This window comes from Oryctolagus cuniculus, chromosome 4 (assembly GCF_051225735.1).
Source record: "Oryctolagus cuniculus isolate XC-2025 breed Fujian yellow rabbit chromosome 4, ASM5122573v1, whole genome shotgun sequence".
NCBI classification, from domain to species: Eukaryota; Metazoa; Chordata; class Mammalia; order Lagomorpha; family Leporidae; genus Oryctolagus; species Oryctolagus cuniculus.
Window position 1 is genome coordinate 159856250 of NC_142870.1, and position 25388 is coordinate 159881637.

At 48.0% G+C, this 25388-nt stretch overlaps 1 long non-coding RNA gene across 2 annotated transcripts; it reads left to right on the forward strand.

Moving 5' to 3' along the window:
• Window positions 1-3721: 3721 nt before the first annotated feature.
• On the forward strand, window positions 3722-11950 carry LOC149127193 (uncharacterized). 2 transcript variants are annotated; one of them, XR_016232852.1, is made up of 3 exons: window positions 3722-9803; window positions 10101-10295; window positions 10419-11950. It is a non-coding gene; the product is annotated as an uncharacterized LOC149127193 (long non-coding RNA). The 2 variants fall into 2 exon arrangements; XR_016232851.1 differs by having other exon boundaries at window positions 10101-11950.
• The last annotated feature ends 13438 nt before the right edge of the window (window positions 11951-25388 follow it).

Consider the following 25388-nt stretch of genomic DNA (forward strand, 5'->3'; position numbering starts at 1 on the left):
TCTGTCTGAGAGTTTTTGCAAAGAAAAGGAAAAAAAGAAATCTTCCTTCCAATCCCTCAAAGCATCCTGGCTGGGTATGATTTTAAGCACTGAGACCCAGATGATAATAAGCCGATAATTGTACTGAGAGGTATCACACCTTGTTTGCTAGGGATTTTCTATTGTTGCTTTTCAACACGATAGACAGTAGAATTATAGGTTGCTATGGAAACCTATCCATCGCCAAAGCTGCCTGGATCTTAAAGACACAGAAAGCCTGCTTGGCTGTAGTCCATGGAGCTGATGTCATAAAGTGGAACAGAGCAAGGTGCATGCTGAATTAGAGTGGAGAACCCGCGGCTGCTTCCCTCCCTCCCTGCCCAGCCCCTCTGGTCTCTGCGTTTCTCCAGGCCCCCGAATAGCCCAGCCTCTGGATTTCTCTCAAGAAAACGACCACATTGCTGTCTCCCATGCAGTCCCATTGCTTTTGGAGGCTGCATTCTGCAGGTGTTAATTCAGGACCTTGGGAACTGTTGGCATTGGTGTGGTTAATGAGCTCACGCCCAAACTCAAGGTCTGCCATTGTTCTGACCACAGTTCCTTCATCTGGGAGGGATACCAGCAGGAGGCCCCAGCATCGAAGCGCATTGATCCTCGAGGCATTTCCAACTTCAGGGAATCTCCAGCGGCCGGGCGGATCTGGGCTCTATCCTTGGAGAGCACGACCGCTGCTTCCTGTCTGAGCTTGCCCACGGCCGCTGCATGCATTGTGCTGCGAAGCTGGGTCGTCACTGAGCTCATTTCACAGCTTGTCTTGTGCCTGGGTTGCTGTATACTTGTAGGAGGCGTGGCTGAGACTTAGAGAACAAAGCAAAAATTGTCATCGCCTGAAATGTGCTGGCTGTACATGCAGATGATGAGGCAGCAGATGATGATTTCTCTTTTATTATTTTTTTTGTTTCCCTTTTTTTTTGAAGGTTTGTATTTAATGAATACAAATTTTCATATGTACAGCTTTTAGGGATATAGTGTTTCTTCCCCCAACTCCCGCCCTCCCACCCCACTCCCACCCCACCTCCTGCTCCCTCTCCCATTCCATTTTCCATTAAGATTCATTTTTTAAAAGATTTATTTATTTGAAAGTCAGAGTTACACAGAGAGAAGGAAAGGCAGAGAGAGAGAGAGAGAAAGGTCTTCCATCTGCTGGTTCACTCCCCAGTTGGCTGCAATGGCAGGAGCTGTGTTGATCTGATGCCAGGAGCCAGGAGCCTCTTCTGGGTCTCCCACGTGGGTGCATGGGCCCAAGGACTTGGGCCATCTGCTACTTCTATCCCAGGCCACAGCAGAGTGCTGGATCAGAAGAGGAACAACCGGGACTAGAACTGGCGCCCATATGGGATGCTGGCACTTCAGGCCAGGGCGTTAACCCACTGCACCACAGCGCCGGCCCCAGGAGCTAGTTTCTATACTTTTAGCCACCTGTTTGGTCTTTCAGTGTTTCTGGCAACAACCTAAACAAGTTTATCAGCGACAGTGGACATTCAAGGCCTTTGCTTGGGTGCCAGGCAGCGGGGGCCAACATGCAGCTGGTCCACATCACAGGGTGCTCAAGGCAGAGTCAGGACAAAGAGGAGAGGGTGGGCGCTGAGGTCGAAGCTGTCATCGGTGCCAGGAGCTGTGCCCTGCAGCTGCAGGTACACCCGCAGGCTCCAGACGGAGGGGGCAGGGCAGCAGCCGTGGTTGATCTGCAATGACGTAAGACACTTCTCTGGGGCTACCCACGGGGATTGTGATGGGTTCAGAGGTTTCATCTGCAAGTCCCCAGTGCACCTGCTGCACGAGGTGAGGGCTCTGGCTTCTTCCCCGGGAGTCACTGTGCAGGCCCAGCACTGGTTTGGCCAATGACCTGAGCAATCTCTGTGGCTTTCAATTTAGGGCATACAAACCTTCCCTTGGGATTTGGGGGCATTTGGAACTTCGCAGTGCTGTGTGGGACTGTTGTGCTGGCACACTCACGGGTGGACCCATGGGTCAGCAGTCCCTGCTGAACGCCCAGCCGGTGGCCCGTGTTGACTGGCAGCCTTGTGGGGGAAGTGCCATGGATGTCCAGCCCACTTGAACCTCCAGCTGTCTCTAACCCCTGCCAGCACGGGCCTGCAGTCAGCAAATGAGAACTGTCCAGCCAAGCTCTACCGGAATGCCCAGGCCACAGAATCTGTGAGTAAAACACGGTTGCTGTGTCATACTGCTAAGTGTCAGGGACTTTGTTAGACAGTGATAGTAAGTAGGACACAATTTCCAGGACCCTGGTGGCAATCCCATCTTTCCTTTGTAATCAAGAAAAGGCTGGTGGAGGTCGGTGTTGTGGTATAGCCAGTGGAGCCACTGCCTGCAATGCCAGCATCCCATATGGGTGCCAGTTGGAGTCCTGGCTGCTCCACTTCCCATCCAGCTCCCTGCTAATGGCCTAGGAAAAGCAGTGGAGGATAGTGCAGGTGCTTGGGCCTCCACTACCCACATGGGAGACCCAGAAGAAGCTCCTGGCTCTTGGCTTCAGCCAGACCCAGCCCTGGTCATTGCGGCCATTTGGGGAGTGAACCAACAGATGGAAGATTTTTCTGTCTGCCTCTCCTTCTCTCTCTCTCTGTAACTCTGCCTTTCAAATAAACAGATAATTTTTTAAAAAAGAGGGAAAGTCCTGTTTTACTAATTTTTTATTATATGATAATTACATTTAGATTAAAAAATGTAAGAGCCTGATTCCAGATGAGAACCCAGGAGTGCGGTCTGTGAATCCGGAAACTCTTTGAAACAGCAAATTCTCTGAACGTTTAGCCTCAGAGTATTTGGGGCTTTGAGATAACTCCTGCAGGAGTTGCAAGCTGTAAGGCACTGTTGTGGTCGGTCCCGAGGACCTCCGCCAGCACATGGATTTCATTTTCGCTAAACATACCACTGGATTTAGAAATGAAGGGCAAAATCCTTAGGAAAATATTTAGAGTTTTACAAATATGTAGTATTAGTTTAAAGGAATTTCAAATCCCCACGCTATTCCAGACACCAGATAAACCCAAGCTCCGGTCATATTTCTCCCTTTCCAGTTCAGCCCCCTAAAACTGATCCCTGAAAGCCGATTTATCACCCGTGTCCCTCCTATGTCAGTGAGAATAACTGTTTTGAGATCAGGAGTAGTCAATCTGATGGTTCTCCTGGCCCGTAAGTGAATCGCAGACGATGTGGGCAGGCTGAGGTCAGCAGTGCCTCCCTGCAGCCCAGCCCGTGCCCCACCTGTACTGCCCCCCCACCCCCCCCAGCCCCACCCCTCACCACACTTTCCACGGTTTTGCTGCTCAGAACCAGCAGTGGCCAAAAGTAACCAATGTGGCAGGCTGAGTGCCCACAATGATATTAGCTCATCGTAAGGTCATTATAATAAAATTACCAGGGGCTGGCATTGTGGCTCAGAGGATTAAGCACTGCCTGCAACACTGGCATCCCATATTGAAGGGCTGCTTGGAGTCCTGGCTGCTCCACTGCTAATCCAGCTCCCTGCTGACATGCCTGGGAAAACAGCAGAAGGTCCCCAAGTTCTTGGACCCCTGGTACCCATGTGGGAGACCAGGATGGAGTTCTAGGCACTTGACCTTGCCTGGCCCAGCCCTGGCCATTGTGGCCATTTGGGGAGTGAACCAGAGGATCTCCCTCTCCCTCTCCCCCTCCCCCTCCCCTCCCCCTCCCTCTCCCTCTGTTACTCTCTCTCTCTAACTCAGCCTCTCCCTCTCCCTCTATTACTCTTTCTCTCTAACTCAGCCTCTCAAATAAGTAAATAAATATTTTTAAAAAATTTACTGAGGCTGACACTCCTACTCCCATCATGCACCAGAGACCATGACAGTTCTGAGATTTCCAAAAAAGGACAAGGAAATGGGTGATATTCAAGCCCTGCCCTAAATGAATATTTGATTAGATCCCACCCTAGACACCACCCCCTATGCCTCCAGAAACAATGAAGGAAGGGAGCTGAACCTCCCTCTTTTTTTTTTTTTTTTAAGATTTTTATTTATTTATTTGACAGGTAGAGTTACAGACAGTGAGAGAGATAAACAGAGAGAAAGGTCTTCCTTTCGTTGGTTCACTCCCCAATGGCCACCATGGCTGGAGCTACGCTGATCTGAAGCCAGGAGCCAGGTGCTTCCTCCTGGTCTCCCATGTGGGTGCAGGGCCCAAGCACTTGGGCCATCCTTCACTGCCCTCCTGGGCCACAGCAGAGAGCTGGACTGGAAGAGGAGCAGCCGGGACAAGAACCTGGCACCTATATGGGATGCCGGTGCCGCAGGCAGAGGATTAACCAAGTGAGCTAACGCATCCGCCCCTGAATCTCCCTCTTAAGCATGCCTGACCTTCCCCTGAGTGCGTACTTGTGCTTTGCATGAGAATAAATCTTAGTTCTCCTGTGACCTTCACCTGTGTCTCATCCTTGACTTCCTTCCTGCATGAGACAAGAACCTGCACCCAGCCAGTCCATGGCAATAGACTGTGTAGCTGGCTCCAGAAAATGACTGTAAAAGGGGTCCTAAGAAAGACTCAACTGAGACGTGACCAATTTAGAGACCTTGTGTAGATAAATCTTCCCTACGGATTCTTTTTTTCTTTTTTAAAGGTTTATTGATATAGTTGAAAGGTGGAGTTACAGAGAGGTAGAGGCAGAGAGAGAGAGAGAGTGAGCGAGCGAGCGCGAGAGAGCAATTAGATCTACAGGCTTAGCCGTATTCATGTCGGCTGTTCATGGCTACAACACCCTGTGGGTGATGTTGCAGGTTCGTATACCATTGCAGGGATTTGTTTTAGTTCATGACTCTGAAGATCAATCTTTAAGTTTGGTTGGGCTCAGCTGGGAAGAACTTCTAGTCTCGGGTGGCTGTTGTCGATCTTGGCTGGGCTCACTGGTGTGTCTAATCAGATGGTGGTTTGGCTGGGTTGCTGGTTTATGGTGCATTTAGCTTGGATGACTGGGATGAGTGGAATCTTTCTCCATGTGTTACAGATTGAACAAGATTTGGCTAACTCGTGCAGACAAGTTTTTTTCTTTTATTTGAAAGGCAGAGTGACACAGAGAGGGAGAGACAGAGAGAGAAAGGGGTTTTCCACCTGTTGGTTCACTTTCTAAATGGCCACAAAAGCTGGGGCTGGGCCAGTCTGAAGTCAGGAGTTTGGGACTCCATCTGGGTCTTCCACATTGGGAGGCCTTAAGCACTTGAGCCATCCTCTGCTGCCTTCCTGGGCACGTTAGCAGGGAGCTGAACTGGAAGCAGAGTTGCAGGCTGTGGGTTAGCCTGCTGGGCTACAGTACTGGGGAATTTTTTGCACCAAAATAAACATATTTAGAAAATTTTTTTGACAGGCAGAGTTAGACAGTGAGAGAGAGAGACAGAGAGAAAGGTCTTCCTTTCTGATGGTTCACGCCCCAATTGGCCACTAAGGCCGGCACGCTGCGTTGATCCGATGGCAGGAGCCAGGTACTTCTCCTGGTCTCCCATGGGGTGCAGGGCCAAGCACCTGGGCCATCCTCCACTGCACTCCCGGGCCACAGCAGAGAGCTGGCCTGGAAGAGGGGCAACCGGGACAGAATCCGGCGCCCCGACCGGGACTAGAACCCGGTGTGCCGGCGCCGCAAGGCGGAGGATTAGCCTAGTGAGCCGCGGCGCTGGCCTACATATTTAGAAATTTGATGTGTTATTTTTATTTACTTGAAAAGGAGAGAGAGGGAGGGGGAGAGAGAGAGAGTGAATGAGAATCTACTCTTTCACTCCCCAAATGCCTGCAACAGCGAGAGGTGGAGCAGGCTGAAGCCAGGGGCCAGGAACTCCATCTGGGTCTGCCATGTGGGTGGCAGGGACTGAACAACTTGAACCATCACCTGCTGCCTAGCAAGGGTGTGCATTAGCGAGAATCTGTGGTTGGCAAGAGGGAGAGGGAGACAGAGGGAGGGAGACAGAGAAAAAGAGAGAGAGAGAGGTCTTCCATTAGCTTGTTCACTCCTCAGATGGCTGCAACAGCCGAAGCTGGGCCAATCTGAAGCTAGGAGCCAGGAGCTTCTTCTGGGTCTCCCTCGCAGGTGCAGGGGCCCAAGGACTTGGGCCATCTTCTACTGCTTTCCCAGACCATAGCAGAGAGCTGGATCGGAAGAGGAGCAGCTGGGACTCAAACCAGCACCCACATGGGATGCCGGCACTGCAGGCAGCAGTTTTACCTGCTATGCCACAGTGTCAGCCCTCCCAAGCAGTGTCTTAACCACTGTGCAAAATGCATACTCCTAAACTTATATGTTAATTCCATTTGCAATGAACTTTTTGTGCCCCCGTGTGTGTGTGTGTGTGTGTGTGTGTGTGTAGTTTGCTTTTGTATCTTAGCTATATAGAGACATCCAGTTGGCTCACTTGAAAACCTAGGAGGAAATAAAGCTTAGAGAGTCCAGAATCCCCTATGGCTCACAATGAGATAGAATAGTGCTACGTGGAATGAGCTTCCTTTATTACCACTCTAGAGGCTGGGGCTGCTGCTTGCCATATGAGTCACACACAGTCATGCTTTGTATTGCACTGCTTTTTAATTTATTAGGGGCGTGAGCACTATTTTGGATGTTTGTGGGCCATGATAGCACATTTCAGCTATTTGAAGGGCTCTCGGGTGGTAAACTTTGTAGGGTTTCAGAAAAAGAATTTGGAATTGTAGATAAAAGCTATAAAAACTACAGAAAACTGGCTTTGGTGCAGGCACACCTTGAAAAGCTGTGGGATTATTGGTTATAATGATGCTATCGCACACCTACTATGTGCCCTGGGGAACCATAAGATTCCTGTGACTCACTGTATTGCGATACTTGCTTTTTGCAGAGGTCTTGCACCCTGGGAGACAGCAGGTGATGGCTCAAGCAGTTGGGTCCCTGCTACCCACGTGGGAGACCCAGATTGGGGGGGGGGGCTCCTGTCTTCAACCTTCCCAGCCCCAGCTACGGTGTGCATCTGGGTGTGAATCAATGGATGGAAGATAGAGCTGTCTGTCTCTGTCTCTGTGCCTTTCAAATACAATGAACAGGTAAAAATATGCTTCTAAAAGCTCCTCCTCTGTGCCGGGAGCGTTTGCACAGCGGGGCGCAGCCAGGAGCCCTGTGCCTTGTGTGATGCGTGCCATGCCCTGGTGTGCTGGTCACATCCCCCGGCCCCTGAATGCAAGAGACAATGATGCCCTCGGGGAGGAGGCAGCGGCCACAGGAAGTGGGAAGCCCTAGACCCGGCTCTGGGCTGTTCTGAGGGTGAGAAGTCTACTTCCATTGTGTCAAGTCAGTAAAACCGTGGGGTTGGTCGGTTTATGGTGTCCTTGTCCGTGATCTGTTAAAAAAAAATTGGAATGTGACTTTCCCCTGAGATTCTGCATTGCCTGCTTGCTTACTCCCGCCTGTATCTCAGCGATGCCTCAAACCCTGCACGTGCAAGCCCTAAATCCTGGTCCCGCCGCAGAGGCCGAGGGCTGCTACCCGCCCCATCGTCGGCAGGCGGCGCTGCAGCCCCAGGGATTGCCCCGAGAGTCCCAGCGCGGGGAAACAAGGACGCTGTTGGTTCATGTTTGTTTTTCAGGCGGAGAGAGAAAGCTGTGAGGAAAAATAAACAGTTTATCGGGCATTTCGACAAAGACACTTGAGGGGAAAGACAAGCTGTCGTTTCAAGGACAGGAAGAAAAAAAATCCCTGCATCTGTTCAAGCGTCAGACTCGTGAGAGCGCCTTGGGAGAAAAAAAACAAAAAACAAAAAACAAAAAAACCAAAAAAAAAAAAAAAAAAAAAACCCATGCAATAGGAAGGGAAGAAAGGCATGGGAGATAAAAGGAGATTAAGAAAACGGGGAACAATTGAAATCATCTGCAGGCGCACAGCCTTGGGGGCGGGGTGTGGAGAGGCGGCGATCGGAAAACTGGAAACATCTGAAATCTAATTGCGCTCCTTGGAGGATTCAGATGCAGCGCCTGGGAGCCGCAGCTCCTGCCGAATTAGCGGCAGCTGCCCGGCCCGCAGCGCGCGCTGGTGGTGTAACTCAGTTCAGGAGTTTGCCGGAGCCTTGGATCCGACTCGCTTCCTTGCTGCCCCCAGGTCCGCCCGAGGAGGACGGGACGGCAGGGTCGGGAGTTCGGTTGTAGTGGAGGGGCCGGGCTGAGAGGAGCCCCGTTGGAGAACAGCCGCCGTCACGGTGAAGTGGCTGGCTCCTGGAAGTGCCGTCGGGCGAACCTGTTCCTGGGATTCGTGTGTTGCTCCCCGCCTGGGCTGTAATTCCGGCACTTTTCATAACCATGCTTTTCTTAAGAATTTCTTCTCATTTGCCTTTTTTTTTTAAATTTAAATAATTACTTTATTTATTTGAAAGACAGAGTTACAGAGAGAGGAGAGAGAGAGAGAGGTCTTCCATCTGCTTGTTCACTCCCCAAATGGCTGCAATGGCCAGAACTGGGCTGATCTGAAGTCAGGAGCCAGGAGCTTCTTCCAGGTCTCCCAAGCAGGTGCAGGGGCCCAAGGACTTGGCCATCTTCCACTGCTTTCCCAGGCCACAGCAGAAAGCTGGATCGGAAAAGGAACAGCCGGGACTCGAACTGGCACCCATATGGGATGCTGGTGCTGCAGACTGGGGCTTTAACCCACTGTGCCATAGCACCAGCCCCTTGCTTTTGTGTATTAAGTCAAATGATAGCTTAGGTTTTTGTTATGATCCGATTTTTAAAAAATTGCTATCCTCCCCTATTTATTTGAAAGGCAAAGAGACAGACACATTGAGAGAGACAGACACTGATGTCTCATCCACTGTTCACTCCTCAAATACCTACAGTAGCCAGGCTTGGGCCAGGCGGAAGCCAGGAGCCCAGAACTCATGCCAGGGCTTCCCAAGTGGGTGGTGGGGACCCAATTACTTGAGCCATCGTTTGCTGCCTCCCAGGGTGCACACCAGCAGGAAACTAGACTTGGAAAGCTGCCGTGGGACTTGAACCCGACTTGGGATGTGGGTGTCCCAGGCGGCATCTTAGGGGCTGTGCCAGACGCCTGCCCTGTGGTGAGGTTCCCAGTGCAACATCATTTCACTTAGTGAGTTCTTTCCTGGAGGGAGGCTTAATCAGAAGACACTGAAGGGACGTAAAACAATCCAGAAAACATGAAAGGGGGAGGGCTTGTTTAGATGGGCTGTTAGGACTCAGCCGCGCTGTATGCAGTAATTGAGTTAAATCAATGCAATAGAAATGCTATTACATAAGTAGTTCTTGAGCACGCGTCTACATCACAGGACGGCTTCTCAAAAACACAGATAGTGGGGCCCCCTCCCAGAGTGTCTGATTCGACAGGCCTAGACGTGCATTTCTAGCAAATTCCGGCTCCTGGTGATCTGGCGTGGTCTGGCGGTGGCTTCGGGGCTCGCCCTCCTACAGTTATGTGTGCTCAGAATAGATGCTTATCGAATGGAGGAGGGAGAGGAAGACAGAGTACGCAGATCCCATTTGGAAGCCTGGTGCGTGCCTGGCCCCATTCTGGGTTCTTTATTCTTAACTCTCCCCCATCTCTATGACCACACAAAGTAGGATTTACACTCCCCACTCAACATATGCGGCAACGTTCTGAAGCTAAACAGCCAGCAAGTGGCTGAGCTGGAATTCGGATTGCAAGATAACTGCCACAGAACATTCATTGCAGTTGGATTTATTGAATTCTGAAGATTTCAGTTCCAACTCTTTGTTGAATGACCTCGAGCAAAACCCTTAATTTCTGGACCTGTTCCCTTTTTTTGCAGTAGGTAAGTAGCTGGTTTAAAAATGAAGGCAAATGAAGTATGTGAGAGTGCCTAGGATAGTGTCTGGTGTGTGTTATGTGCCTGTTCCAACTGAACTTTCTTTTCTTTGGAAATGCAAGCCAAGTACTGAATTCAAGCTCATCTCAGAAATGAATGAATGGGGGTGGGGAAGCTATTGTAATCCATAAGCTGTACTTTGGAAATTTATGTTCATTAAATAAAATAAAATATATTAAAAAAAGAGAAATGAATGAGAAAGCTGTGAGTAGGAAAGAGGCTTCAAACTGTGGCTTGTTCCAGGGAGTTTGAACACCTTAGTGGGGAGAAGGCAGCCTTCTGTTTGTCAGTCAACAAGACCAGCCTGAATGTACTAGATCCCACCAGAAGTTTCCACCAGTACCGTTGCCACATGTCACCCAACCCTGTGATGATTTGGTGGCTGTCTTGTACGGCCTGGGCTCAGCAGTGTAGCTGGAAGGAACCGTGTGTACTCAGGTGGGTTATACAGCAGGTACAATCTGCTGTTCTTTCCTGCGATTTTGTCATCTTCCCACACGTTCACTTGGTAACTGTTCTTTTTTTTTTTCCCTTTCAAATTTTTATTTATCTGAGAGGCAGAGAGAGAGAAGAGAGAGAAGTCCCATCTGCTGGTTCATTTCGCAGGTGCTCCAAAGGTTGAGCCAAGGCTGAAGCAAGGAGCTGAGAATGCAATCCAATTCTCCCATGTGGATGGCGGGAGCCCAGCTAATTGAGGCATCACTCCTGCTTCCCAGGGTCTACACTGGTAGCAGCTGGAGCCAGGAACTGAACCCAGGTAGTCCAGTGTGGGCATTACTGCGAAGCTGAATGCTCACCCCTCTCCTGTTATTTTGAATCTGTTTCTATCTTTTAATTTTTCTCCTGGGGCTGGGTCATGTTTTCCTGCTTCTTTGAGTGTCTAGTAATTTTTAAATTAGAGGTTGACATTATGAATGATATGTCGTTGAGGGTTTGGGTTTTGTTTGAATGGTGTGAAGTCTGTCTGGTGGGCAGTAAGCTTACATGCAGATCAGCTCTGTGCTGCCTAGGCTTGCTTTTCCGCTCTGTTGAGTGTGCTCCAGAGAACCTTTGTTCTGCTACTAAGGCATGGCCCTTCCAGGGTCTCTCAGAACGCCCTTGTACTCAGGGAGAGGGGACTCAGAACATTTCCCTAAATGGGCTCTGGGGAACTGTTCAGCTCCTGGTTATCTGCCTGTTGTCCATTTTTTTTTGCCTTTTTGGAGCTCTACCCTGGGTATTTGCAGATTAGCATTCAAAGACTGGCAGAGAACTATGGAAGTCAGCCTAGAAATTCCTCAGAACCTGAATATAACCCTACCATTCAACCCAGCCATCCCACTCCTTGGAATTTACCCAAAGGAAATTAAATTGGCAAACACAAAAGCTGTCTGCACCTTAATGTTTATTGCAGCTCAATTCACAATAGCTAAGACCTGGAATCAACCTAAATGCCCATCAACAGTAGACTGGATAAAGAAATTATGGGACATGTACTCTATAGAATACTATATAGCAGAAAAAAAAACCAATGAAATCCAGTCATTTGCAACAAAATGGAGGAATCTGGAACACATCATGCTGAGTGAAATAAGCCAGTCCCAAAGGGGCAAATATCATATGTTCTCCCTGATCGGTGACAACTAACCGAGCACCAAAAAGGAAACCCACTGAAGTGAAATGGACACTATGAGAAACAGTGACTTGATCGGCCCTTGTCCTGACTGTTGATGAACAACTTATTACTTTATCCCTGTTAGTAATTTTTTGTTCTACTTGATACTATTGGTTGAACTCTGTAATTAACACACAATTATTCTTAGGTGTTTAAAGTTAACTGAAAAGTGATCCCTGTTAAATATAAGAGTGGGAATAAGAGAGGGAGGAGATGTACAGTTTGGGACATGCTCAATCGGACTTGCCCCAAATGGTAGAGTTAGAAACGTGCCAGGGGATTCCAAATCAATCCCATCAAGGTGGCATGTACTAATGCCATCTCACTAGTCAAAGTGATCAGTTTCAGTTCATAATTGATCATAATGATAAGACTAAGAGTCAAAGGGATCACATAAATAAGGCTAGTGTCTGCTAATACTAACTGATAGAATTAAAAAGGAGAGAACGATCCAACATGGGAAGCGGGATACACAGCAGACTCGTAGAATGGCAGATGTCCAAAACAGCACTCTGGCCTCAGAATCAGCCCTTAAGGCATTCAGATCTGGCTAAAAAGCCCATGAGAGTATTTCAGGCATGGAAAGCCAAGACACTGTGGCAAAAAAAAAAAAAAAAAAAAAAAAAAAAAAAAAAAAAAAACAAAAACAAAAACAACAAAACCAAAAAAACAAACCCTAAATGAAAGATCTCTGGAAAGAATGGGGCCATCAAAGAAGGAGGTACCTTTCTCTGAAGGGAGGAGAGAACTTCCACTTTGACTATGACCTTCTCTAAATAAGATCAGAGTTGGCAAACTCAAAAGGCTTCCATAGCCTTGGCAGCTCATAACAAGAGCCTCAGGTGATTACTGACATCATAGATAAGAGTGTCAATTGTTAAATCAACAACAGGAGTCATTGTGCACTTAATCCCCATGTAGAATCTCTGTCCTTAATGTGTTGTACTATGTGAATTAATGGTATAACTAGTACTCAAACAGTACTTTACACTTTGTGTTTCTGTGTGGGTACAAACTGTTGAAATTTTTACTTAATATATGATAAATTGATCTTCTGTTTTTATGAAGATAATTGAGAATGAATCTTGATGTGAATGGGATGGGAGAGGGAGCAGGAGATGAGAGGGTTGCGGGTGGGAGGGAAGTTATGCGGGGGGGGGGGAGGCCACTGTAATCCAAAAGCTGTACTTTGGAAATTTATATTTACTAAATAAAAGTTAAAAAAAAAAAAGACTGGCGGAGAACCTCATTCAGATTTCTGGAGGATTTCCTCTGCATGGCTCCCTCCTCTCTGGACATCTGACCTATAAACTCCAGCTGCCTCCAGCCTCCCACCCGCTGCCATGAGTCAGGGTTTGCCAGAGAAACAGAGCCAATAGGAGATATAGGGTTACAGAAAGGAATATTTATTAAGGGAATTGGCTCATGCAATTATGGAGGCCGTGAAATCCCATGATGTGCTGTCCACAAGCTGGAGAAGCTGGAAGCCAGCAGTGGTAATTCAGTGTATGTCCAAAGACCTGGGAATCAGTGGAGGCATTGGTGTGAGATGGACAGGGGATGGACATCCCAGCACAAGGAGAGAGAGCCAGCAAGCGGAGAGGCATCCCTTCTCCCATCTTCTTGTCTATCCAAGTCCTCAGTGGACTGATGGATGCCTGCCCACCCTGGTGAGGGTGATCGGCTGTGCTTGACGCACTGGGTCTCATGCTGAGCGCTTCTGGAACACTCCCTACAGACACACCCAGAAATGAGGTTTTGCCAGCCATCTGGGCACCCCTTAACCCAGTCAAGTTGACTCAGAAAATTAACGGCCATGCTGCCCGACTGCCTGTCTTCATCTCGTTAGCTCAGCAAGCCTGCCTGGTTCTGCCTGGGTTCCCTTCACGTCGCCGAGGGCCAGACATTGCCTGCAGGCATGCTGGGTCTTAGTCCACCCGAACGAGGATGGACTGGGTCCGAAGAAAGGTAAGTGTGCCGCTCGCCCGTTCCCCAGCCTCCCGATCCCGGAGACAGTCAGACGCAGCGGGGAGTCAAGTCAAGCAAGCAAGAACTCCGTTTTTTGCACGTGTAGCAAAGCCTTTTAAAGCACAAGACCGCAGGATTAGTGGGGTAGGGCGTAAGGACCAACCAGTTACTTAAAAGGTCATTTTACAGGGTGACTTTTTACAGGACCAGCCATATGTCTGTACACTCATCATCAGTTGTCACCTCCCCTGATGCTGCATGGCCAATCAGCTTTGGTGGTAAATGACTTTGGGCACCGCCCACCTTACTTCCTTTGGGCGCCATCTTTGAATTGCCTCCTGTGCCTAATGTCCCCACACAGGCAGAAGCCAGGGCAGTTACGGGGGGTGGGGTGGGGGCTGCCCTTGCTCGTTCTCCTTCTGCCGGGAAGCTCAGTCCCACTCTGCTGGGGCCAGCAGCCCCCGTGTGTGGGTTTCTAGATGTTCAGAGTAGGAGGATATGCACACAGTCCTTTTCCTGCCTATTCTTAAACATTTTCTCACCCAGAGGGAATTTATGTTAAACCTGTCAAGTGTTGTGAAATCATATTGGGATGTTGTTTAGCTTGCATTGAGGGTTTGTGAATTAATTTGCTAGAGAAATGATTTCTTCCCATTAGTCAGCCTTCACATCCAAAGCATGGGTGTCTCTCACTTTATTCAGGCCAGCTTCTATGTTCTGGAATTAATTTGTATAGTTTTATTTGTGTCAGTCTTGTACATTTCTTTTCAAGTGTATTCTCAGGCATTTTATAAATTTAATTGCTAAAATGAATCAAATTTTAACAATTATGATTTCTAGTTGTTTCTTAATAGAAGATAAAAGTGCTTGTCTATATATTGTTTTGTTCTTTATTTTTAAATCTGGGTAATATACTGATTAACATTTTTTTTTGAAAGGCAGAGTTAGTGAGAGAGAGAGAGAGACAGAGAGAAAGGTCTTCCTTTTTCCGTTGGTTCACCCCCCAAATGGCCGCTACAAGCCGGTGTGCTGTGCCAATCCGAAGCCAGGAGCCAGGTGCTTCTCCTGGTCTCCCATGGGGTGCAGGGCCCAAGGACCTGGGCCATCCTCCACTGCACTCGCTGGCCACAGCAGAGAGCTGGCCTGGAAGAGGGGCAACTGGGACAGAATCTGGCGCCCCAACCGGGACTAGAACCCGGTGTGCTGGCGCTGCAGGCGGAGGATTAACCTAGTGAGCCATGGCACCGGCCTGATTTACATTTTTTAACCACTACTTTATATTTTAATTTTTTCATTTTTATTTCTTTGAAATACACACATACACACACACACACACACACACACAGATCCATCTTCCATCTCTGGTTCACGCCCCAGATGCCTGCAACATCTGAAGCCAGGAGCCTGTAACTCCAGCCAGGTTTCCTATGGGGGTGCAGGGACCCCAGTACCTGCTGCTTCCCAGAGTGCACACAGCAGGAAGCAGGAAGCTGGAACCAGAAGCAGAGCTGGGATTTGAACCTAGGCACTCTGACATGGAATGCAGGTATCCCAACCAGCATCTTAACTGTGGCACCAAACACCTATCTCTATGGAATTTTGTTACTTTCATAGTTTTGTGTGTGTGTGTGTGTGTGTGTGTGTGTGTGTTGAATTTTCCAGACTGCTTTCTAGGGTGATTCCTCTAGATTTTCTAGCATTGCTTCTGAATGTTTTTCTTGTCTTATTTAATTTCTTGTCTTATTTAATTGTCTACTAACTGCATTCCTACAGTGTTTTAATGTGAGTAGTGGTGGTGAGAATGGGCTGCAGCCTGGTCAGTGTTTTCCAAGGTGGTCAGCCTTGTAATGCAGACAGAGAGAGACACTGGCCCCTCCTCTCTACCCCTTTTTCTCTTTTCAACCTCTTTAGTACCCAGTGCAGACCCTACGTCTTTCTTTTTCAGTTTGGCTTTTAGCTATCTCACCTTAGTTTACTATTTTATTTTTTATGCTTAATATTTATCTGAGAATCATCGTTCAAAAATTTTGTTTCAAGGGTGAAAGTTAGTCACATGTGAACAGTCAACTTTCCTTTTAAAACTTCGGCTGACCTATCATCATCTTGTTACATACAATTAGGATTTTTTTAAAGACTTATTTATTTATTTGAAAGAGTTACACAGAGAGAGGAAAGGCAGGGAGAGAGAGAGAGAGAGAGAGAGAGAGAGAGAGAGAGAGAGGTGTCTCTCATCCGATGGTTCACTCCCCAATTGGCTACAGTGGCCGGAGCTGGGCAGATCCAAAGCCAGGAGTCAGGAGCTGGAGCTTCTTCCAGGTCTCCCACGCAGGTGCAGGAGCCCAAGGACTTGGGCCATCTTCCCTGCTTTCCCAGGCCACAGCAGAGAGCTGGATCAGAAGTGGAGCAGCCGAGTCTAACTGATGCCCATATGGGATGCCAGCGCTTCAGGCCAGGGCATTAACCCACTGTGCCACAGCATCGGCCCCCAGTTAGGATTTTTTAATGCCTTGTAGTAGGGTGGGCCTGCTGGGCCACCCCACTTTCCTTTGGACCTATGTGGCCTATTTCCTGTCCTGGTATCAACTCTTTCATACTTATCAGGCAGGAGAAAACCCACATGCATTGATTTTGTAGACAAATAGTTAATAAACAAAGTACATGACTCACATATGCCAACTTAGAATCTTTTCTCTTTTGTTCTATTCTCTCAAGCTTTCAGAATTTTTTTGTTTTTCCATATAGTTCTGAAATTTCCCTAGGATGTGGCCAAGGTGTGGGTTGTTTCCATTGTACCACATCAACACCCAATGACGGAGTCTTCAGATAAAGTTGGTCTTTTCTCAGCTCTGAGAATTTTGTTTTTTAAATGTTTTAAAGCTCTCCTCTATGTCCCCATTCTTCTCTTTTAAATTCCTAATTAGTTGACTGTTGGAAATTTTAGTTATGTTTCTTAATCTTTCTCTTTTGCATTCAATCCTTTTTGTTCTTTGTGTTGGGTTCTGGGGGGATCCCTCAGTTTGATGTTTCAGCTGCTAATTCAAGCTGTGATGTTTCTGTTATGAGTCTATTAAAATGTGAGTATAATACGATATTTTCTGTTAAAAACTATTTTTGATGACTAATATGGAGCAGTTCTGAATGTAAGGTTAATTCTATTCATTTGCATTTCCCTTATTTCCTTGGGGCTTTGTCCTAGTTCTTATTTGAAACTTTTCTTTCTCAATGCTGATTTTCCTCAAATATTTGGGGACACCTGGTTGTCTGCACACTTTTGAGATTCATTCTGTACTGCAAGTGTGTTGATTCCTAAAGCCAGTTACGTGCAGGCTGCGTGGTGGGAGGCTGTTTCTGGTGGCTGCGGTGGAGGGAACGAGAAGGGGGCTGGAATGGCTCTCGTGGCTCAGTGTGCTTTCAGACAGCCTCCAGCATATTTGGGCCATTTCTCAGGGGCTCTGCCTCTCTGGATCTCACCCTGTCCCCACCAGGGTCCTCCCTGGCTTTGCTCTGCTCTGCTTCTCGGCCCCCACAGGGGGAGGTGGGTTCTGCATGGCTCAGCTCGTTCAAAAGTGGATCCTTGTTTTGTTACCTTGATAATTGGCACAAGGCCTTCTTTTTTATTTAAGTGTATGTTGAAGCTGAATAAGAGCTTTCTCTGACAATTCTCCCTGTAGTGAACTTAGTGAACTTTTTATTTATTTTTGCAAAAAAATATGCTATATATTTAGAAGGGCATATTTAATGTTTGTATATAGCCTTCAATATAAATAAATAAATATTCTGTATCCAAAATATATATTCTAGATCCACCATCCACTTTAAGAACTAGAACATTAGGCCAGTGCTGTGGTGTAGCCGGGTAAGGACGCCAGCATCCCGTATGGGTGCCAGTTTGTATCCTGTTGTTCCACTTCTGATCCAGCTTCCTGCTAAGGCCTGGGAAAGCAGTGGAAAGATGACCCCAGTGCTTTAGCCCCTGCCACCCCCATGAGAGACCTGGAAGAAGCTCCTGGCTCCTGGCTTCGGTCTGGCCCAGCCTTGTCTGTTGCAGCCATCTGGGGAGTGAACCAGGGGATGGAAGCTCTCTCTGTCTCTCTCCCTCTTCTGAATTTCAAATAAATGAATGAATCTTAAAAAAACTAGTACATTACTGGCGTCTTTGAACTCACCTTTAATCCTGTATTTTCTGTTAATGATTCCTTTTCTCCCACTTAAATTTTTACTACATGATAATAGTTTACCAGACACAACACATTTTTATGTTTATATTTTAATATAATTATAAGTGTTTATGGTGTGTTTCCCTTCCCTATGATTTGCCTTTTTATCTTCTCAAATTGCATGCACTAGATTATAGAAGTATTATTCTCAAATAGCCAAGATAGGGAGTCTACGTAGGTGCCCACTGACAGGTGGATGAATAAAGAAAATGGGCTATTATTTGGTGACACACAAGAATAAAATCCTGCCATTTGTGGCAGTGTGGGAGTTCTGGAAGACATGGTGCTAAATGAAATAAGTTGGGGCTCAGAAAGACAAGTTCTCCCTCCTATGGGTAAGCTAAATAAGTTGATCTTTTTTTTTTTTTTTTTTTGACAGGCAGAGTGGACAGTGAGAGAGAGAGAGAAAGGTCTTCCTTTTGCCATTGGTTCACCCTCCAATGGCCGCCGTGGCCAGCACGCTGCTGATCTGATGGCAGGAGCCAGGTGCTTCTCCTGGTCTCCCATGGGGTGCAGGGCCCAAGCACTTGGGCCATCCTCCACTGCACTCCCTGGCCACAGCAGAGAGCTGGCCTGGAAGAGGGGCAACCGGGACAGAATCCGGCGCCCCGACTGGGACTAGAACCCGGTGTCCCGGCGCCACAGGCGGAGGATTAGCCTAGTGAGCCGTGGCGCCAGCCAATAAGTTGATCCTACAGAAGTAGAGAGTAGGATAGTGGTCACTGGACACTGGGAAGCATAGAAGAAATATAGAGATGTTGGTTATTGGGTCAAAAATTCAGTTAAATGGGAAAAAGTTGTAGTGTTCTGAAGCAGCAGGTGAGTAGAGTTAGGAATACTTTATTGTCGATTTTAAAACAGCTAGCAGAAAGGATTTTGAATGTTTTCAACACAAAGAAGTGATAAATGTTTGAGATGATGGACATTCTAATTACCCTGCAATGATCTGTTCATTACACGCTGTATACATGTATCAGAACTACACCGTCTACCCCAGAGTATGTATAATTATTATGTGTCAATTAAAAATAAAAAAATCATGTGTGTAGCTATGAATTTGTCATTTTTACTATTATATAGATTTCTATCTTTTGAACACCATAATTTATCCTTTTTATCATTGATGGACATTTAGTTTATTTCTTTTTCCCTTTTTTGGCTTTTATTAACAGTGCTGTTGGGAGCATAGTATGTGTGCATCTTGGTGCCCTTTCTCTAGGGCAGAGACTCAGGAGAGACACTTAGAGGTTACTATACACAAAGCTTTGATCTTATTAATGTCCGGTGGTTTTCTAAAGTGGTTGTACCAATTTTTACTTGACCCGTAGTGCAGTGTTTCAGTAGTTCCACACAGTCTCCAGCCCTGTTACTGCGATACTTAAACACTTTGACCAGTCTGGTTCCTTGGTTTTGATCGATATTTTTGTGATTACTGCTGAAGCTGAGCGACACGACATTCCCTGGGCGTTTGGGTTTTCTCTTTGAAATTCTTATCTGTGTTTGTTGCCCATTTTTCTTTGGATGCTTTTAAAATTTTTATCATTTCTTAGATGTTTTATACATTCTGGGTATCGATTCATTGCCAGTTATATAAAATATCCTCAGCTTCTTGGGTTATCTTGTCATTTTTTTTAACACCTCTCTGTTTTGAGTGGTAGTTCCCCATTGCTGTGGCTTCACCACAAATCTGATTCCTTCTTAACCTGAGAAGGTCTTTAAAATTTCTTACAACGTGGGGCTGGCATTGTGGTGCAACCACTGCACTGCTGGCATCCCATACGAATGCTTGTTCCAGTCCCGGCTGCCCCACTTCTGATCAGCTCCCTGCTAATAAGCCTGGGAAAGCAGCAGAAGATGGCCCAAGTCCTTGGGCCTCTGCCACCCATGTGGGAGACCTGGATGGAGTTTTGGGCTCCTGGCTTTCACTTGGCCCACTCCTGGCTGTTGAGGCCATTGGGGAAATGAACCAGTGGATGGAAGATCCCTCTCTCTGTCTTTCCCTCTCTTTCATAACTCTGCCTTACAAATAAATACAACTTTAATAAAACAATTCTTATAATAATACTTTTTTGGTTAAAGTTTTTATATATTTTATTTTAAACTATTTTTCTGTCACATTATGTAGTTTAATTATTATTTATTTTCATTTATTTGAAAGACAAAGAAACTGACAGAGAGAAATCTTCTACCCAGTGGTTAACTTTCCAAATGCCTGTTATAGCTGGGGCTGGGCCAGGCTGAAGCCAAGAGCCCAGAGCTCAATCCAGATCTTCCACGTGGGTGACAGGGATCCGAGTACCTCGGTCACCTGCTGTCTCCCAGGGGGTGCATTAGTACAAAACTGGCTTGGGAGTGGAGGAGCCCGGCCTGGACCAGGCACTCTGATGTGAGTTGTGGATACCCCATGCAGTGTTGTACCCACTGAGCTAAGCACCTGCCCCATTTCCTGTCATTTTGAAGGGATTTCAGGTGTAACAGAATGTAGTACATATGAGGATACTTCAAGAAATTCATGGAAAAGGGAATTAAAGGATGAACTTATTTTGGAGTCAGCTTTGTAGCATCGCCGGTTCAACCATCGCCTCCAAACCTGGCATCGCTCACGGGTGCTGGTTTGTGTCCCGGCTGCTCCGCTTCCAATCCAGCCCCCTGCTAATGGCCTGGAAAAAGCAGCAGGAGGTGGCCCAAGTACTAGGGTCCTTGCCGCCCATGTGGGAGACTTGGATGAAATTTGAGATCTGTTGTCCTGGCTGTTGTGGCTATCTGGGGAGTGAACCAGCAGGTGGAAGAACTCTCTCTATATATATCTATAATTCTTACTTTCAAATAAATAAATAAATCTTAAAACAGGTAGCTTATTTTGGTATAAAATTTTGAAATCCACATAAAAGTTTTTCATAATATGCATTTTTCATGAGTCTTTTGAAGACTTTGTGTATTCATGGATTTCTTTCTTTTTAAAATAGGATTTGAATGGATATTTATCCACAGAATTTAAAAAAAATAATTTATTTGAAAGGCAGAGTTACAGGGAGGCAGAAGGAGAGAGAGGCCGGCGCCACGGCTCACTAGGCTAATCCTCCGCCTTGCGGTGCCGGCACACCGGGTTCTAGTCCCGGTTGGGGCTCCGGATTCTGTCCCGGTTGCCCCTCTTCCAGGCCAGCCCTCTGCTGTGGCCAGGGAGTGCAGTGGAGGATGGCCCAGGTGCTTGGGCCCTGCACCCCATGGGAGACCAGGAAAAGCACCTGGCTCCTGGCTCCTGCCATCGGATCAGCACGGTGCACCGGCCGCAGCGCACCGGTCGCGGCGGCCATTGGAGGGTGAACCAACGGCAAAGGAAGACCTTTCTCTCTGTCTCTCTCACTGTCCACTCTGCCTGTCAAAAAAAAAAAAAAAAAAAAAGAGAGAGAGAGAGGAGATTTTCCATGCGCTTGTTCACTCCCCAAATGGCCACAACATCTGGAGCTGGGCTAATCCAAAGCCAGGAGCCAGGAGCCTCCTCTGAGTCTCCCATGTGGGTGCAGGGGCCTAAGGACCTGGGCCATCTTCCACTGCTTTCCCAGGTCATAGCAGAGAGCTGGATTGGAAGAGGTATAGCTAGGACTTGAACTGGCACCCATATGGGATGCTGGTGCTGCAGGCAGAGGCTTAACCTACTATGCCACAGTGCCGGCCCCCCCTCCCTTCATTCTTGTATAATTTCTTCTTCTTCTTCTTCTTCTTCTTCTTCTTCTTCTTCTTTTTTTTTTTTACAGGCAGAGTGGACAGTGAGAGAGAGAGACAGAGAGAAAGGTCTTCCTTTGCCATTGGTTCACCCTCCAATGGCCGCCGAGGCCGGCACATCGCGCTGATCTGAAGGCAGGAGCCAGGTACTTATCCTGGTCTCCCATGGGGTGCAGGGCCCAAGCACTTGGGCCATCCTCCACTGCACTCCCGGGCCACAGCAGAGAGCTGGCCTGGAAGAGGGGCAACCGGGACAGAATCCGGCGCCCCGACCGGGACTAGAACCTGGTGTGCCGGCGCCACAAGGCGGAGGATTAGCCTAGTGAGCTACAGTGCCGGCCTCATTCTTGTATAATTTCTGTCATGGGTCACTCCTGCACTATTTTCCCACTCCCCCAGGGAGCCAGCCTCCCTCTATGTCCCTGAGGTGCTGTAGGTATTGCTCTGTTACAGGAGATCTTGCGTCTCACTGTGATTGTTTGCTCATGTATTTGTTTTCCCCATCAGACCAAGAGAACTCCAAGTTAAGTCTTGTTCATCTTTGCATTCCTAGGTATTTTCATAGAGTGTGATCCAATATAAATATTGATTGAGCTGATGAATGAACAAATAATAATTGGGAATAACAATCCTTATGTTGTTTGGGTATCCCATTTAGAGGTATTGAAGATTGGACAAAGATTCACTGTCTTACCATGGTGAGTTCATCCTGGTTTTTCTGAGGCTTTCCTAGTCTTTTTTCTTTAAGATTGATTTATTTATTTGAAAGGCAGAGTTACACACACACACATACACAGAGAGAGAGAGAGAGGGAGAGAGGGAGAGAGGTCTTCTATTCGATGGTTCACTCCCCAAATAGCTGGGGTGGGTGTTCTTGTTCATTTGTCGCTCTGGAAAGTGGTCTGAGATGGAGCTGTAGTGACCGGGAGGGACATTACACCCTGGACCCACACCTGGGAAAGGGAGGGAGTGAAGGGCTGCAACAGCTGAGCTGGAGCTGGGCTGGTCTGAAGCCAGGAGCCAGGAGCTTCTTTCTGGTCTCCCTTGCAGGTGCAGGGGCCCAAGCACTTGGGCCATCTTCTACTGCTTTCCCAGGCCATAGCAGAGAGCTGGATCAGAAGTGGAGCAGCTGGGACTTGAACCAGTGTCCTTATGGGATGCCGGCACTGCAGGTGGTGGCTTTACCCGCTATGCCACAGCACCGGCCCCTTTCCTAGTTTTAACACTGAATGTTCCATGTCCTGGGTAATTCTTCAGTCGCTTGGTCCCCCCAGGTCATAGCTTCTGAAACTTGCTACTCTATCAGTCAGCTTTTCATCACTTCAACTAAATCCCCGAGAGAAGCTGCCTGTGAAGGAAGGTTTATTTCAGCTCGTGTTTTAGAGGTTCACAGTTGAGGATGGGGTGACCTTGCTAGCCTGGCGTCTGCAGAGGGCAGAGAATGTGGAACGCCTATGGAGAGAGGATCACACGGTGAGGTAGGAACCAGAGACAGAAGGGCTGGGCAACTCAGCTTACAGAACCAGCCCTCTCGCAAGAATGACCCCTGAAGGCAAGCCCTTACGAACCCAACAGCCTCCTACAGGCCCACTGAAACTGGACCAAGCTCCCAATTTTAATGCATCAGCATTAACATTGATCCACTAGTCATTACCGTAAGACTTTGGGGTTTAAAGATCTGCCCGAGTTGGAGGGCCAAATCCTGTTCAAACCATAGCACTTAGCTTCGGGTCCAAGACTCGAGGCAGGTGGCTTACTTTGGAGCAATGTCAAAGACCACAGGTTAAGTGTCCAGGGAGAGCAAGAGAGGGAGCAAAAAGGGACATCAATGAGGTCATCCCTGAGAGAAACTGAGGCACAGCCTTGCCCGGAATGTTGTGGCTGGAATGCCTCCTGGAATGTTCCCTGGAGAATTGGCTGGCAGAAGGTCAGCCATTGAGTGCTGGAGGGTTGCCTGGGGATCAGCAACTCCCCTATGAGAGCGTGTGACGTAACCTTTAGGGTCTTGGCTGTTGCAGGGGTCCCAGGCACTCTTGAGGCGAGGTGAGCTCAGGGTGGGTTGGGCTGAAGCCACAAGGGGCAGAACCAAAGCAGGGCATGAGAGCGGGAGCTGGGCACGAGAAGCGTCCACACAGGCTCGTCCTGAGTCACCCATCTGGGGCCCCGTCTCTAACGTCCACTCTTGTGTGATTTCCTCCAACATCACGGTATCAGCTCTTCTGAGATTTTCCCCAGAAGTGAAGTGCAGAAAGATAGTCCGCTGACTTCCCCGGTGCAGCCCGTTAATCAGTGTGACGTACAGAGAGGAGGTCTTCACCCTGGTACTGCTCGTGGGCGGATAGATGCCTTCCTTTCCGCTTGTTCCTGTAGGGATACTGAAAGCCAAGAGGAAATCTCTGTCCAGAGAAGACAGAGACATGAATGATGAAACGCATGACATTGAAGTGCAATAAAGAGTTATCATTGATTGATCTGACACCGAACCTGATGGACTCCCTTGAATACAATAGTAACAGCACAGCTGTTAATTGATTCCAGACTGGGCTTTCTTTGAAAGGGAGGATGTTGGTTTTCAAGCCATCCAGTTCATAATTGGGCTGAATGGATGCTCTGTTGTGGATTTTGTTGCGTTGAGAATAGGCAGTGGTGCTTTGATTCCTAATAAAGAAGAGAGAGGTCGTTCATCGCTGATTCACTTTCCGCATGGCTGCAACCACCAGGTCTGGGCCAGGCAGAAGCCAGGGGTTGGGAACTCCCCCTGGGTGTCGCACATGCCAGGTAGGGGCCAAAGCGTGCTGGTCTGCAGGAAGCTGGAGCCAAGAGTTGATCTCCAATTCACTGTGCTGAATACCCACTCCCATCTGCTGCTCTGTTTTTGGTAAGATTTATTTATTTTATTTGAAAGGCAGATTACAGAGGGAGAGGGAGAGGGAGAGGGAGAGGGAGAGGGAGAGGGAGAGGGAGAGGGAGAGGGAGAGGGAGAGGAGAGAAGTCTTCCATCTGCTGGTTCACTCCCCAGATAGCTGCAGTGGCCGGAGCTGGGCTGATCCAAAGAGCCAGAAGTCTGGAGCTTCTTCGGGATCTCCCATACAGGTGCAGGGGGCCCAAGGACTGGGGCCATCTCTGCTACTTCCCCAGGCCATAGCAGAGAGCTGGATCAGAAACGGAGCAGCCGGGACTCGAACCAGTGCCCATACGGGATGCCAGCACTGCAGGCGGTGGCTTTATCTGCTACACCACAGCACCAGCCCCAACTATGTGCTGCTTTTCTTTATTTTATTTTTATTTTTAAAATATTTATTTATTTTTTTATTTGAAAGTCAGAGTTACACAGAGAGAGGAGAGGCAGAGAGAGAGAGGTCTTCCATCCGATGGTTCACTCCCCAATTGGCCGCAACAACTGGAGCTGTGCTGATCCGGAGCCAGGAACCAGGAGCTTCTTCCAGGTCTCCCACGCGGGTACAGGGGCCTAAACACTTGGGCCATCTTCCACTGCTTTCCCAGGGCACAGCAGACAGCTGGATTGGAAGTGGAGCAGCCGGGGCCTCGAACTGGCACCCATATGGGATGCCGGCACTTCAGGCCAGGGCATTAACCCGCTGCGCCACAGCACTGGCCCCATCTGCTGCTTTTAATCCAGGAGCTCACCCCTAACTTCCCATTCCCCCAGTCTTGCAGAGTCTGGAGCCTTCGCTGTGTGCTTCTACAGAGGATAGCTCATTCTCTCCCTGCAGTGGTCAGCGATGGGCAGCAGCCTGAGGTCCAACTGTCCCTTATGTACACTATCCGTCAAAACCATTGCTTTTTTTTTTTTTTTTTGACAGATAGAGTTAGACAGTGAGAGAGACTGAGAGAAAGGTCTTCCTACCATTGGTTCACCCCCCAAATGGCTGCTATGGCCAGCGCTGCGCCAATCCGAAGCCAGGAGCCAGGTGCTTCTTCTGGTCTCCCATGCGGGTGCAGGGCCCA